Here is a 14,139-nt window from a genome sequence, read left to right on the forward strand (position 1 = left end):
GACAGATGAACAGCATACACAACTATCCTGTCAGTCCGGCTAAGGATCTGGGCCCCTCACAGACACTGAGGAAGGTGCTGTAAAGAGGAGCACCTGCGGCCCTGATCAGCCAGGAAAAGCTTGCATTTATTCAGTACAGATTACTGACCTGGTTTCCAACCCCCTGAGTAGAAAGCAATTATGCACCCATGGTTGATCAAAGTTTGGTCTTAGGCCCACATAAGTAAACAAGCTATTTAGATAAACTACTCTACATTCCTTTGTACCCACTTTATTTACTCAAGGTAAGGATTAGACTGCTTTCACCCATTACCCTATCCTGAGACTTTTGCAAAACCTTCCCGCCTTCCAAGATTTGTGTCTATATAATTCCATCTTAAAATTTTTCCCACCAGCCTGACTGAACTTCTACAAAACACTGCTGAAGGGAAAGACAGATGACACAAATGAAAACATATCCCATGCTCATGGAGAGGTAGAATCAATATTCACAGAATAAGAAGAAGAAAAGTTGAAAAGTTATAAAATTCACATGGGACCAAAAAGAGCACACAGAGCCAAAGTGATACTAAGCAAAAAGAAGATATCTGGAGGCATCACATTACCTGATTTGAAACTATACAATAAGGGTATAGTCACCAAAACAGCATGGTACTGGTATAAAAATAGGCACATACACCAATGGAACAGACTAGATAACCCAGAAGTAAGCCCAAATACTTAGTCAACTGATCTTCGACAAAGCAAATAAAAACAATATATGTATTGTCAGGCGTCTGAGCCTAAGCCAAGCCATTGCATCCCCTGTGACTTGCATATATATATGCCCAGATGGCCTGAAGTAACTGAAGAATCACAAAAGAAGTGAAAATGCCCTGCCCCTGCCTTAACTGATGACATTCCACCACAAAAGAAGTGAAAATGGCTGGTCTTTGCCTTAAGTGATGACATTACCTTGTGAAATTCCTTTTCTTGGCTCAAAAAGCTCCCCCACTGAGCACCTTGTGACCCCTACACTCCTGCCCGCCAGAGAACAACCCCCCTTTGACTGTAATTTTCCTTTACCTACCCAAATCCTATAAAACAGCCCCACCCTTGACTCTCTTCGCTGACTCTCTTTTCAGACTCAGCCCGCCCGCACCCAGGTGATTAAAAAGCTTTATTGCTCACACAAAGCCTGTTTGGTGGTCTCTCCACACGGATGCACATGACATGTATATATATGAATGATGGAGTACTACTCAGCCATAAAAAGGAATGAATCAATGGCATTCACAGTGACCTAGATGAAATCAGAAACTATTATTCTAAGTGAAGTAACTCAGGAATGGAAACACAAACATTGTATGTTCTCACTCATAAGTGACAGCTAACCTATGACGATGCAAAGGTATAAGAATGACACAGTGGACTTTGGGTACTCAGAGGGAAGGAGGTGAGGGATAAAAGACTACAAATAGGGTGCAGTGTATATTATTAATAGGGTGATGTGTACACCACAATCTCACAAATCACCATTAAAGAACTTACTAATATAACCAAACACTACCTGTTCCCCAGTAACCTAGGGAAATTTAAAAAAAAAAAAAAATTGTCTATTCAAATTCTCCACCCATGTTTAAATTGGGTTATTTGCCTTTTTATTGAGTTGCAAGTGTTCTTTACATGTTCTAGATACAGTCCCTTTTAGTTACATGCAATAACTTGTAAATGATGTCCCCTATCCTGTAGGTTTTTAAAAAAACCTTGATATGTCTTTTGAAGAACAAAAGTTTTTTTAAATTTTTACGACATACAATTTTTCTTTTGTAAATTTACAGGATTTAAAAGTCCACTGTGGCTCTTGCGAAATCACTTAATTAATGCACATGAACGTTTAAAAGTTAATTTATAGTCTACATAGACAATCTCATCAGGCTCCATATTTCTCTAAGAAATAATTATCTGATATATAGTAGTGTTAAGAAATCCTTAAGTATGGACAATTGCTAGAATTGGACAGCTGCATTTTACAGCATAATTGTCTTTCAAACACATTTTACATGTCAATTTTATATTTGCTTATATGTTATTTAGGCAACACTACTCCATATACAATATTAGCAAATTGCTTATTTTGTTTTCCATGTGGAACACACAGTTGTTCTTTGGATATATATTTTCCACTCTTTAGAAAAACTTCATCCTCTTCCTATGTTTGTTAAATATTAACAAATAAATACTTGCACTTTAAATTCCATTTTAAAGGTATTTGTACCTGAATTTCATTTTCCTGTAACATAGCCATGGCCACCTGTTCTTATTATCAAATGATCTTTATCTTCATCTCCAATGATATTACTGAACTTTGCCTGAAAACACTACTCAATCATATTGCAATAAACAGTTACCAGATAAACAGTTACCAGAGCTGAAATGAAAAGCTAAAAACAAAAGATAGTAAGATACAGAAAACATGCAGGTAAGGACCACGGCTTTGGGGACTTTAAAAGGAAAGAAAAGAAAAGCTGAGAGATAATGGAGAATCAGTCCTCAGATTTAGGGAGATCTTGGAAGCAGTAACAGCATCAGTAAAAGACGAAGGTGCTGATGAGAGAGGGCTCAACCCAGACAGAAGAGAGCAAGCCACATGTGGGGAAAAGGTGGAGGGAGGAGAATCAGACTGGTATCATTTTCTGGTCATTACTGGGGAAAAAAGAAGTTTCACAGAAAATAATACATCTACACTCACTGCATTTATTTCAGCATCATGGTGCAATTCTATCTTGCTTAAAGACAGAAAATATATGCAACACACCTAAGAATGGATCCTGAGAGAAGATGCAATTTATGATCTGGGGAAGAAATAAAAATAAGCTGGAAAAAAAGATTCTGTGGTGCAGTGAAAGGAGAACTGGGTTTGTTTTCAAAATTGGGTCTATTTACTCAATTGCATGTTAGCCATATGACTTCAGTAATTACCTCATTCTCTGAACCTTAGTTTCCTCAGCAATAAAAACATGAAGAAAATACCTTTCTCCCAAGACTCATTAGAGATTGAACTAGATGATAATGCCACAATCACCAGCAGTGTAGGTGGTAGTTTATTAAACATTTGTTTACTGTGAATCACCAACCCAGTGTACAAGGACCTCAATCCTCCATCATCAAATGCAGCAGATACAGTTCGCATAAAAACCTTAAAGGTTTCTAGGATTAGAGTTAGAATTCTTATTCAAATTATACCTACAACTACTCTAAGATAGCAACCCTAAAAATAGGACAACAGACTGACACTAAGAAAAAGTGTTTCTTGGGTGTATAAAGTGTACCTTACAGAAAAGATAATTTAGACACCACACTGTGTCAATACTTGATATTGACTGTAAGTATTCATTGGCACTATTTGCTTATATGAATATGCATTTGTAGAGTGACTGTCTACACAAACTAGAATAATTGACAAATCCCAACGAAACATTAGATAGCTCTCTGTATACCCAAAATACATTTAAAGGTGCTACTTTATGCTCTAAATATTTTCTACTTTTATATTAATGTCTGATATTTACCCTTCTAATAGAGTATGATTTGTATTCTGAATTGAAGAGCCAGAATTCATAATCATTGATGTAAAATGTTAATTATACCAAACTTTCAACTATTTTTCACATGGTGATTTTTCCACCAGGGTCTTGTGCACACTTTTGTTCATGAATTGTCTAATTTAAATGGCTATTTAGAAAAGTAAAGGTTGCAAGAAACAAGTAAAGACTGAGGAGTTGTCTTACATTGAGGAGACTAAGACAAAATGGCTAAATGGAACATGGTCTGCTGGATTCAGTACTGAAACTCAAAAAGGTACAATGGTAAAAATGTTGGTGAAATCCAGATAAAACCTATAGAATTAGTCATAAGTATTTTACTATATGCTAATTTCTTTTCTCTCCGTCTCTGTCTCACGAGTACAGTGGCTAGGTCTCAGTTAATACAGTCTCTGCCTCCTGGGCTCAAGTGATACTCTGACCTCAGCCTCCTGAGTAGCTGGGACTACACGCACATGCCACCAAGCTTTGTCTAATTCTAATTTCATAGTATGCATAAAATCACTATGATAAGATGTTCGCACTAAGAAGCTGGGTGGGGGTTATTTTCTTAAATGAACATATTTACACAATAAGATAACTGAGTTTTAAATATAGTGTTAAACAATACTTAGGATTCAGAGTCACTTAATATAATTTGATTGTTATCAGGGAAAAAAGCCTTTTCAAATACATTACTCTAGAGTATGGCCATTTATTTTCCACATTAGTTGCTAGCATTGATTTGTCAGGCATTCTTTGCTCTTGATGAAACTCAGTATCTTAAAGGTTCTCATACATATAATTTAAGAAATGTTCACTCATGATTTGGCTCTGTTATTGGTGTATAGGAATGCTTGTGATTTTTGCACATTGATTTTGTATCCTGAGACTTTGCTCCAATTCACAATTGCTACAAAGAGAATACCTAGGAACAAAACTTACAAGGGATGTGAATGACCTCTTCAACGAGAACTACAAACCACTGCTAAAGGAAATAACAGAGGACACAAACAAATGGAAAATCAGTCCATGCTCATGGAGAGTAAGAATCAATATCGTAAAAATGGCCATACTGCCCAAAGTAATTTATAGATTCAAGGCTATCCCCATCAAGCTACCACTGACTTTCTTCACAGAATTAGAAAAAACTACTTTAAATTTCATATGGAACCAAAAAAGAGCCTGCAGAGCCAAGACAATCCTAAGCAAAAATAACAGCTGGAGGCATCACACTATCTGACTTCAAACTAGACTACAAGGCTACAGTAACCAAAACAGCACAGTACTGGTACCAAAACAGATATATAGACCAAAGGAACAGAACAGAGGCCTCAGAAATAACACCACACATCTGCAACCATCTGATCTTTGACAAACCTGACAAAAACAAATGATGGGAAAAGGATTCCCTATTTAATAAATGGTGTTGGGAAAAGTGGCCAGCCATATGCAGAAAGCTGAAATTGGATCCCTTCTTTATACCTTATGCAAAAATTAACTCAAGATGGATTAAAGACTTAAATGTAAGACCCAAAACCATAAAAACCCTAGAAGAAAACCTAAGCAATACCATTCAGGACCTAAGCATGGGCAAAGACTTCATGACTAAAACACCAAAAGCAATGGCAACAAAAGCTAAAATTGACAAATGAGTTCTAATTAAACTAAAGAGCTTCTGCACAGCAAAAGGAACTATCATCAGAGTAAACAGGCAACCTAAAGAATGGGAGAAAACTTTTACAATTTATCCATCTGACAAAGGGCTAATATCCAGAATCTACAAAGAACGTAAGCAAATTTACAAGAAATAAACAACCTCATCAGAAAGTGGGTGAAGGATATGTACAGACACTTCTCAAAAGACATATATGCAGCCAACAAACATATGAAAAAAACTCATCATCACTGGTCATTAGAGAAATGCAAATCAAAACCACAATGAGACACTGTCTCATGCCAGTTAGAATGGTGATCATTAAAATGTCAGGAAACAGCAGATGCTGGAGAGAATGTGGAGAAATAGGAACACTTTCACACTGTTGGTGGGGGTGTAAATTAATTCAACCATTGTGGAAGACAGTGTGGCGATTCCTCAAGGATCTAGAACTAGAAATATCATTTGTCCCAGCAATCCCATTATTGGGTATATACCCAAAAGATTATAAATCATTCTATAAAGACACATGCACATTTATGTTTACTGCAATACTGTTCACAATAGCAAAGACTTAGAACCAACCCAAATGCCCATCAATGATAGATTAAAGAAAATGTGGCACATATACACCATGGAATACTATGCAGCCATAAAAAGGATGAGTTCATGTCCTTTGCAGGGACATGAATGAAGCTGGAAACCATAATTCCCAGCAAATTAACACAAGAACAGAAAACCAAACACTGCACGTTCTCATAAGTGGGAGTTGAACAATGAGAACTCATGGACACAGTGGGTGCATTACACACTGGGACCTGTTGAGTGGTGGGGGTCTGGAGGAGGAATAGCATTAGGAGAAATACCTAATGTAGATGACAGGTTTATGGGTGCAGCAAACCACCATGGCACATGTATACCTATGGAACAAACTGCACATTTTGCACGTGTACCCCAGAACTTAAAGCATGATAAAAAAATGTTTACACAGACATTAGGCATTTTATTTATATTTAATACTTAATATTTTGAATGATAGTTTAAAAAAATAAAAATATTTTATGAATTGATATTTAATTCATCAGATCAGTGTCTTCTTCCCTTTTCTTATATTGCCAGAAAGAAAATGAATTCATTAATAAAATATTAACATAAACCTAAGTTTTTATGAACCTTCAACTTATTTTTCTAACATATTTGGGAAAATATGTCTTGGTGAAAATAACATAAACAAACAATAAACCATCCTGCCAATGAAATCCAAAATGAAACAAAAACCCTATTGTATTTTTACAACCAGTCATAGCAATACCGTCATGTCAATGTTCCTACCATTAGTCTCAGGTAGTGACTAACATATTTGCTGTCTCTATTGATTGGCATTTTGAAGATGTTTCATATATGTGAGTCATATGATATGTGGTCTTTTATACCTGGCTTCCTTTACATATGACAATTTTTATGCTTCCTCCATGTTGATACATATTGCAGTAATTTGTTCCTTTTTATTTCTGAATGATATTCCACTGTATGAATGCACCATATTCTGTTTATTTTTTCAGTTGATGGACATTTGAATTTTCATTATTTTGGCTACCATAACTAGTGTTGGTATGAATCTTTGTGTACAAGTGCATGTGTGGATATAATAGACTTTTTCTTGGATACCACCTAGTGACTAATTTTTCTTAATTTGTAAAGACCCTAAAAGAGATTACATGGCTTCTATAGTTCTTTAATATTTTTCAACTCTTAGCTTCTATTCCCTAATAAAAAATGTGCCCATCAACTTCAAAACAGTTGACATTGCAAGTCAAGATAAAATTGTTCTTAAGAATTCAACTCACATATCAATTTTTTTAAATCTTAGGTTTCCTAATTGATTTTTAATGAGAAGAAATTTTATCAGTAAACAAGACACTTCTGAGAAACAAACATTTTCAGAAAGATCACAGTCATTTCAGGCTTAAAGTTTTTAGAAAGTATAATTATCTGAAAGTAGTTACAAATAGAGGTTTATTTGTGTGCAAGGAAAATTGCCACTTTCTATTTGTAAATTATGACAAATTTGCATTCTTTTAGAATAAACAATTAGAGAGAGGATGTGTATTTGTCTACTGAGTTGAGGGTTGCAAGTTGAAAATTTAATAAAATTATTTCCCTTCATTGCTTGCAGGGTAAATACCTTATTTTAATGTATATTACATATATTTGCAAAGAAGTGGCACTTTGTAAAACCTTAGTCATATGTTCTTTTTGCTTTAAAAATCATGTCTGCCAGGCAGTGATGATAGTAGTGCTAATAATTTGTAAAAAAAAAAAAAAAAATCATCATCATCCTGATGTGTAAAAACTATAAGAAGAATTTCCCAGTAAGTATTTAGCAAAGAACATTGATTTTTCTCATTATTTACTGCCTTATCTATTTCTCTAGTTAGGTGCCATTATGAAAAACAATCATATCTGAATTCTTCACATGTTCAGGAAGGTATAATTATCAGGAAGTTGACACCCAGTGGTCCTGCTCTGTAAAGTTTTTATGCTGTTTGTAGACTTCCTGTTCTTCAGGAAGTCCTGTTCTTCAGACTTCCAGTTCTTCTTCCTGTTCTTTTTCCCCCCCCCCCCACAAAAAGAAGAAAGGGGACTTATTTTTAGTAAATACTCTCCATGTCTCAGGATTATCAAAACAATGCCACCAGTTAGGAAAATGTCCAAGTCAGTCTGGGCTGCTATTACAAAATACCATAGACTGGATGGCTTATAAAAAACACACCTGTCACAGTTTTGGAAGCTGGAAGTCCAAGGTCCAGGTGGTGGCAGATTTGGTGTCTGGTGAGGGCCCACTCCCATGTTCATAGATGGCCATCTTCTCCCTGTGTCATCACAGGCAAGGGGCAAGGGATCTTTTGGGAGTCTCTTTTGTAAGGACACTTATCTATTAGAGCCCTACTACTGTGATCTAATTCCCTCCCAAAGCACCCACCTCCTAATACCATCACATTAGGGATAAGGTTTCAACATATAAATGTAGAAAGAGAGAGAGAAACATTTAGTCTACAGCAACATATACATTTTTTTAAATCTCAGTTCAGAACATTGAAATTAAAAGCTCAAGAATATACATACATAAGAAGGGAAAAAAATATTTGAGTACATTTCTGCCTAACTCCACAGGCCATGGTTAGATTATATTCATATAGTGGTTTGTAGTGAATACTTAATATTTTGGCATTTTTAAGTTAAAATTATTTTTTATATAACAAAATGAAATTTCATATTACATCACAATAGATTACTCACTGATGTATCAAATATTTAGTTATAATTCAGAAAATAATTTTAGAATCGATTTAAGCTATAGTTAATTACTTATATTATCTGATATTTAAGTCAGACAAGTTCACAAAAATCATTAGCCTAGACAACATAAAATATTGTTACTTTTTTAACGTCTAATTTTATTAAATATCTCCTTTATGTTAGGTTTTGGTAAATATACATAGAAATGAATTTCTGCTGCTGATGTGTTTTAAAGAAAACAAGAAATACCTTTTTTTCTGACATATGGGCTGCTTTTGATTCAAGTAAGAAGAAAATGAGTGAAGATTTCTTAAAAGCCATGGGTATTTTAAAGTTATATGACGATATCTTTCTTTCCACAACTTGTATCTCTCTCTTTAGTGGAAGAGAAATTACAGTGTAATTTAGTGGTGTAAGGCATATCTCAAAAGCTAGACACACCTGGGAAAAAGATATTTTGCCCAACATTATTGTTTGTGACCTCTGGCAAGCTGCTTAATAAAATCCTCAATTTCTCTCTCTGTTAAAAATGGAGATAATAATTCTTATCTGATGGAGTTTTAAAGAGAATTAACTATCATGGAATGATTTCCAATCTCTGTGTGTTTACTGTACTTAGCAGACTACTTATTTTTGTTTCCATTTCTCTTTTAGCTTTGACATTTTTTTCACCATGGAAGCAAAAATGCTCATTCTGGTTTTGGTTTCATTTTGTTTTACTTTAGTTTTTTTCTTTTTTTGATAAACAGCAGCATTTTTCTAGGCACATTTTCCTTAATTTTCAAATAAGTTATTTTATCCCTCAAACACATATAACTCTAATCTTCTCATTAAACTGAAGAATGGATTTAATTTTGTTATAGAATAGTTGCTAGTATCTCCATTGTTGCAGAAAGGCAAAAGCCTAGATTGGTGGACAAACGTCTTAGCTATCCCTCTTGTCGGAATGACTCAAGTTTAACTCATTATCATCATCATCTTCATCACCATCCTCATCCTTTCAATGTATAATGAGTTACTATTGAGTAGTGGTCTCACAACATCATTCATTTGATCTGCCAAAAATTCTGGAGTGAAGCAAGGCATCTATTACTGTTCTTATTTCACAGATAAATAAATTCATGCAGAGAGCACTTAAAGTCACTTATAAGTGTAGATGTGGAAAGTTACTACACGCAAATTTTTGTATTTCAAGTTTAGTACTTGGTTTCAATCAAAAACAACATTTAGGAACAAGAAATAGTGTACAGATTTAACAAATGAAATGTGAACACAAAATATCAAATAATCGTTTTCAAACACTGCATATCACACCATAACAAACAGTGATTACCAAGCCAAGAAAACTAAGGTGAACTCTGTGATTTTCTCAATTAACTTATTTGAGTTTCCAGACTGCAATTCAGGTAGGGGAAACTGAAGCTGAGTCTGGCAGTCTCTGAGTTGAGGAGATGTTGCTGAGTTTCAAGGAAGTGAATAGAATTTGCAGGAAGAATACCTAAGAGGAGAGGCAGAGGGCAATAACTCCGGATCTTGTGGGAAGGTCCACCCTGAGTAGGCAGCAGAGTAGTAATCAGCACATGAACTTTAGGAAACCGCACCAACCAGGGGAAAGTACTACCCAAAAGCATTAAAAGTAACATTGCCAATCAGAGTACTCACTACTCTAAGATGTTCACATTTTCCTACTTGATCTAAAGAATAAACACAGTCAAAATCCCAACCACCAAATTAAAAAAAAAAAAAAAACTTAAAATAGCTAAAACACCTGTGGAAAATAAAGACAAATTTGAAGGACAAAAATTACCTACAATAAAAGATTATTATAAACTAAAGTAATAAAAAGTATAATATGAGCATAAATAGAGACAAACTGATGAAAGGAATAGAATAGGGAGTAGAGAAAAAGAGACCTGAGTTTTGACAAAGGTATGAAAGCAAATTAGAAAAGAAAGGATAGTGTTTTCAGTAAAGGATGCAGGAGTAATTGGCTATCCATACGCAAAATAATAAATTTTGATGAGAATGTCACACCATAAAAATAATTCAAAATTGGCCATAAGTCTTAGTGTAAAACCTTAAAATATTCAACTTTTAGAATAACATAGAGACAATCTTTGTGAACTTACATTAGACAAATAGTCATTTGGCCTTCATGAAAATTAAATGTTTAATAATCATAAGACATTGTTGTAAATACTAAATCTCAAACCACAGACTGGAAAAATATTTTCAAATTACATATCTGATAAAGTTTCTCTCTAGAGTATACGAAGAACTCTCAAAGCACAATAAAGAAACACCCAATTTTGGAAAGGGCCAAAAATATGAACAGATCTGTCATCAAGGAACACGTATGGGTGGCAAAAACATGTTGATAGTGTTCAGGTTTGAGAACACATGAAAATGGAGAGATGGGTTGCTTTGCATTGGAGAGTATAACTGAAAAGAGCCCTTAGCTTTTCCCTTAAGATCATGAACAAGATAAGGATGCCCAGTCTCACCACTTCTGCTCAACACAATACCAGAAATCACAGCTAGAGAAATCAGGCAAGAAAAAGGAAAAGATAAGTACATAGGAAGGGAAGATGTGAAATTATGTTTACTGATTACATGACTTCATATATAAAATTCCTGAAAACTCCACCAAAAATGGTTAGAATAAATCAAAACAATTGAGTTTAGCCACAGGTTACAAAATCAACATATAAAATCAATAGTGTTTCTATACATGATGAACTATCCAAAAAGGAAATTAAGAAAACTGTCCCATTTACAAAAGCATCAAAAAGAAAATAGGAATATATCTTACCAAGGATATAAAAGACCTGTACAGTGAACACAATAAAACATTAGTTTAAAAAAATGAAGAAGGCATAAGTAAATGGAAAGATATCCTATCTACATGGATTGGAAGAATTAACATTGCTACAATGTCTCTGCTACCCAAATCAATCTACAGATTCAATATAATTTATACGAAAATTACAATGTCCTGTTTCACAGAAATAGAAAAAAAAAAATCCTAAAATTCATCTGGAACCAGAAAAAACCCCAAATCATCAAAGCAACCTTGAGCTAAAATAACAAAACTGAAGACATCACACTCCCTAATCTCAAAATATATTCTAAAGTTATTATAAAGAAAACAGCATGATACTGTCATAAAAACATAAAAGAAAATTAGCACAATTTAGCACAAAAATAAAAGAAAATCAATTGAAGAAATTGAATCAATTATAAAAAATTTACCCATAAAGAAAATGTCAATCCCTGGTGGTTCCACTGGTGAATTCTATTAAACATTCAAGGAAGAAATAACTTTTTTGTATATACTCTTTCACAAAATTTTCTATTTTGTTGGAATATTCCCCGACTTGTTTTGTGAGGCTACCAGTATCCTGATATCAAAAACACAAAGACATTAGAAAGATGGGGGAAATAATGTTACATATCAGTGTCCCTTGGGTTTACAGAAGTAAAAACCTGTCATAAGTAAATATAATACAATATATAAAGTGGATGATACAAACAATAGGATTTTTTTTTCTAGCAATCTGAGCTTGCTTGGCATTAAACCATTATTCAAGCTGACTTCCACATTTAGCCGAGACAAAACAACAGGAACTGTATTTATCCACCAGCTATAGTAAACTAGGAAATTATACAGAATATGGCAGATATTGACAAAAGAAGGGACTCTAATCATAGAGGGAAGGAAACTAGACAAGGTGAATCACATTTATACCGATTTACTGTCTGGGAGGCAGTTTCCAGGTTACAGTGAACACAGGAAAACACAAACACAGTCAAGTGGTTTCCATGAGTTGAGGAAGCATTTACTGAAGTTTGGGAAGAGGGGAAAGAGCAAGGATTTGCAGGAAAAAAAGCACTGAAGAGCAGAGAATTCTCAGAGAAAACTCTGGATATGCACAGATGGTTCTCTTGAGTCTTTGGCTGAGTACTGATGTGCCCACATAAGGAGAAAATATCTTAAATGTGGAAAGAACAATAAAAAAGGATTAAGTTGAACAAGCTCTAGAACTCACATGGGACTCCAACCATAGTGGAGGACTTGGTAACGTACTGGGTAAAGTCTTTAGAATACATGAGAGGAGTCCCTCAGAGGGATATTTATTGCCTTTCCAAAGACATAAATTCACCCTAGACTGAAGGCTTCCCTGTACCTACCCTATGAAAGCTTAAAAACAAGTCTTGAAAGGATTCTAAGTATATTAAATGCATGCCAAAACAAACTCCAGCAGTATATAAGTAAAACATAAATATAACAACGTAAAATTCTCCAGACCTAGCATTCTATCAAAATTTACAAGACATTCAAAGATGCAGAATCACATAACTCATAGAAAATAGTAAAGTCAGTCCATACAGAGAGACCCATAAATGGCAGGGATGATAGATCAGCAGTGGACAAAAATAAGCAATTAGAAATAGGCTCCATATGTTCAAGAAGCTTGAGGAAAATACAAGTATGATGAGGAAGCAAATAAAACAAAAGAACTGAATAGAACTTTTAGATAAGAAAAAATACAGTAGCAGAAGTGAAAAAACATACTGAGTGGCACGGACAGCAGATCAGATCCTCCTGAAGAAATAACCCGCAAACTAGAAGACGTAGCAATAGAAACTATTCAAAGTAAAGCACAAGAAAAAAAGATAAAAAATAAATAATAAACAGGTCATCAGTTACTTGTGGGTCAATAGCATATAGTCAAATATACACAGAATTGAAAGAGAAAAGGAAAATTTTGAAAACTAATACCATTTTTTCCCAATTTGACTAAAACTATCAATCCAAAACTCCAGAAGCTCACCAAATCCCAAGCAGAATAAGCATAAGAAAAAAAGAATCCAAGGCAATCATAATTATATTGCAGAAAACCCGTGATAAAGAGAAAAACTCTACAAGCTTCCATCAAAGACTGGTGGATGATGGTTGTATTACATATTAAATAGAAAAAACAAAATTAAGTGTGAGCAATCACTCATCAGAAACCACAAGCCTTGCAGTCAAGGGTAAAACAGTGTAAAAGAAAAGTAACTGCTAAGTTAGAGTTCTTTGCAAATTAACTATCTTTCAAAATGAAAGCAAAATAATGTTTTCAGACCCCCAGAAACCTGCAATAATTCATCAACATATCTGCACTGAAATAGGAGTAAAATAAAGTTCTTTGGACAAGAAGAAAATCATATATACACACAGGCACACATATATCACAGAATGTTTAATATATATATAAATTTATATCTGTATCTACATATACATATAACATTCTTTTCATTTTCTATGTCTTTAGAGGATAAATAAGATTTCGAGCTATTATAGCATCAAGAGATTGGTAAGTATCCTCCACCCATACACACACACACACACACACACACACACACACACACACACACACACACACTTTATAGCATTTTCAGAAACACCACATTTCAGATTCTGGAAACTGATAAAAGGCAAACTGAGAAGTTTTTATTCAAGAGCTGGTAGAGCTTTGGTTAAAAAAAGCGGAAGTCTGGGGGCTTCTTGCCTGGGGAGTCTCTCATTTCCCCAAATTTAGTTGAAGAGAATGGTATTTTATCAGGCAGAGCTGG

Source organism: Macaca fascicularis, chromosome 8 (genome assembly GCF_037993035.2).
Source record: "Macaca fascicularis isolate 582-1 chromosome 8, T2T-MFA8v1.1".
NCBI lineage: Eukaryota > Metazoa > Chordata > Mammalia > Primates > Cercopithecidae > Macaca > Macaca fascicularis.